The following is a 3,483-nucleotide window of genomic DNA, read 5'->3' on the forward strand; positions in this document are numbered from 1 at the left end:
GTTGATGTTTATCACGTGGCATTAAATGTATAAGGTAAGTTAAGTTAAGTTAGTTGTAGTTATAAATTAGTTTAAGGTAGTGTAGGATATGTAAAGATAGGTTAGTTTGTTTAGGTAGTTTTTAGTGAAAGATTCATAGTTTTATTAAATTTTGTTGTTTTATACATTATGGTCTCTGTCATGATTTACTATCTAGGATTTAGAATGTATATACAGACTGTTAGGTACATGCATTTGGCTTTGCAAGCAGTATTTGGAAACATGTGGCAAGGTGTATTCCTTATGGGCAAGTACGTGCCAGGTTGTCAATGGGATCCCATCAGTTATCTACAAACATCATTGAGCAATGTATGTGACAACCTGAATGTCAATGGATACACATCCCTTTACAGGTATTCATGTGCATTTGCTCTGTGTTGGTAAGTCATGGTGCATGCATTTGTGGAATGCTGTTGTTATTGCAATCACCCTAAATCATGGATTTGTAACTCACACATTTATGCCTGCCCCTCACACACTTAAACTAGCATCATTTGATTTTCACATCAATGTAAGATTGCTGCTATTGTCCTTGCTTAGACCAGCCACTTCATGTGTGTGTTACATCACCTGTCACAATGACTGCATGATACCTGTTGCATTGCCTGCTTGGGAGCCTAAAAAACAGTTTTTTTCATCAACGTACATATCATATTCATCAAGTATGTTCACACAGTCTGTGCGGCTTTGTCTTGGCCTCAATCCACACATATCTCTTTGGCAAGTCCATTGGGGGTGAACATGTCATGGGACATTTGTAGGATAAGAATGCTTTAGTGAGGAATAGGACCAGATTGCCAATAGGGAAGATTGGCACAATGACAGTCCACGTATCTGCAAGGTCAACAGTGGAAGATTCCAATTGAGGATGGTGCAAGGTGTTTTGACACTTGCTTGATCTTAGGCACAGAGCAAAGTCGAAAGGCGCCCATTTTTCCCTATTTCAATGTCTGTTGCATTCTGCAGTACACATAGAAAGTGGAAGACGCTATTCATGATTGTTCATGTTCATGAAAGTATCTCTTCAGCACATGAGCAATCATCACTACAACGTAGGAACCCTTACTCCATGGTGCAAGGAATCCTGAGTTGGTGCTAGGAAGCAGTGAGTACACCATCACTGAAGAAAGAACAGCTATGTGTTGCATTTTGGTAAATACAATACATCCCTATACTTTTAAAATGATGCAGCACAGCAGAGCAAGCTGGCCTGCAGCACCACGTTGCATCATTTCATCTTACATGGGGCCCTATGTTGAACAGTAATGTGTAGTTCACCTGTTGGACATGAGTATAGCTGCACAGTTTATCACAATTTATATTACAAATGGATTGTTCTCACAGACACTCTGTGCCTGCTCTGAGGAGATGGGCTTTGTCCGACTATGTAGTTTAGCTTACTTACATTCCCCCATAACATCCTGATTTGAGTTGCATATCTGCAAAGTGTCACACGTCATATGGCCCTTACCATTGTATGTGTACAGACCTCCTTAGATTGCCCACTTTTGGGTCCTGGTACACAGGTAAGTGGCACACAGTGATCCTACCCAAATCATACATTCATTCTCACGTGCCTACGACCTGCCGATCATGCATGTCCATATCCAGTGGGACTACATGTTCATTTGTTATAGACAGCAAGTGTTGGAGCTTCACCCACATTGTAGTGGTGGTGTAATCGGTTCAGTTTCTTAGGCAAGGCCGCTGCGGGACTATGGCTCAGAGGTAGAGGTGCGCCGGCGGGCAGTGTGTTTAATAGGCGCGTACGGTACCCGCGGGGTCTGCCAGGCGCAGGGCGCTGCATCCGCTCCCTGGAGGAGGAGGAGGAGGAGAAAGCGGCAGCAACAGCGGTCGGGTAGGATGGAGGAGAAAAAGGAAGAGGGCGAAGCTGAGATCCAGGAACACGGGCCTTAACATTGGTTCACGAAGTGGGAGCGACAGTGCTTAGCAGAGGCTGAGCAGGATGATTCGCCCAAGGAGGAGGCAGATGGCACCCAGCAGAAACTCTGGCACCTCTTCCAGAACTCGCCCACCGCCGTAGCGCAACTCTACAAAGACCATGCATGCCAGCAGCAGGGTCTATCTCTCTGGGTCCCCTTCCAAAATGCAGCTACTGCAGTGACTAATGTTTATAAAGAAAGCGTGGATGCCCACCAACAAAGTTTTGATCTAGGAATTCAAATTGGATATCAGCGACATAATAAGAACGTGTTAGCCTGGTTAAAAAAAACGCAGAAGAACTATTCGTAGAGAGGATTTGATCAGCTTTCCTTGTGGAAAAGTTCCTCCTCCATGTAACTCTAGAGCACTCCCAAGACTGACTGTTGTAACCCCTAGTCGGGCGACTTCGACAGAAACTAGTTCCTCTGTAGAGACTGATTTGCAGCCCTTCAGGGAAGCCATAGCTCTCCATGGATTGAGTGGTGCAATGGCTAGTATAAGTGTCCGCTCCAGTACTCCTGGATCTCCCACTCATGTTAGCAGTGGTTCTAATGCTGGTCGTAGGAGAAATGGACTTCACGATGATGATTTGAACACTTTCATATCCGAAGAAATGGCACTCAACTTGGACAATGGTGGAACTAGAAAACGTACCTCAGCCCAGTGTGGTGATGTTATAGCAGATTCACCAACGAATAAACGCAACCGAATGATCTAAACTCCAGATAATTCAAATACACCATGCTGCTTAAAAGCCACTTGATCCTCAACATAAAATTGAAAAGGAAACTTAAGGCCATCTTCCTGTTTCACTGTTTCAAACAAGCAAATTCAATACTGATTGCCATAAAGAAAGTTAGGTATTGCAGTAGATGCCTCTTGTAGCTTTTGCTTTCTTTAACTATATTCATGTCAGAGGAGAGCAGATATTGTGTAGTATTTAGCAAGATCATCATAGGCAAATACGTACACGTTTTCAGTGCGAAAAGTGCCCTTATTTGTATTCTTAAAGAGAAAGGAAGTGACAGTTGTATGGTTATAGAAAGATATTTTATTTCAATTGTGATGAGTATTTGCTTCAACAGTATTGCCAGTTTGACCGATTTGTCTTCTTGTTTCAAACATAACTTGGCATCTTTTTGTCAAATCTGACGGCTTCCATTTCTGCAGCACTACCATGCACCTAAGTTTGTAGTACTTTTGTGCAAATTAAATATTGGACTGTAGTGTGATTGGTGGCAAGTCCCTCCATCTGAATCCCACATCAGTAGGCCCGCCCACTTCAGTCTGAGTCCCATCATTTGTCGTGGCTTGGTGTTTCTTGGTATCCCTTTGTCAAATCCCTGTTTTACAACCTCCAATTTGTACTTGTGGCACCGGAAGAAATTGTTGCATCATACACCTTCCTGGCATGTGCCACATGCTCTCCCCTGGTCCACATGACATGTAGGTTGTGGTCCACCAATGGGTCTTTCTTGTCCATCCCTTCCCAGGTGTGCC

At 43.6% G+C, this 3,483-nt stretch overlaps 1 pseudogene; it reads left to right on the forward strand.

Moving 5' to 3' along the window:
* Positions 1-1,780: 1,780 nt before the first annotated feature.
* Positions 1,781-3,209, forward strand: LOC138297305 (HUWE1-associated protein modifying stress responses pseudogene; annotated as a pseudogene).
* The last annotated feature ends 274 nt before the right edge of the window (positions 3,210-3,483 follow it).

This window comes from Pleurodeles waltl, chromosome 5 (genome assembly GCF_031143425.1).
Source record: "Pleurodeles waltl isolate 20211129_DDA chromosome 5, aPleWal1.hap1.20221129, whole genome shotgun sequence".
Lineage (NCBI taxonomy): Eukaryota > Metazoa > Chordata > Amphibia > Caudata > Salamandridae > Pleurodeles > Pleurodeles waltl.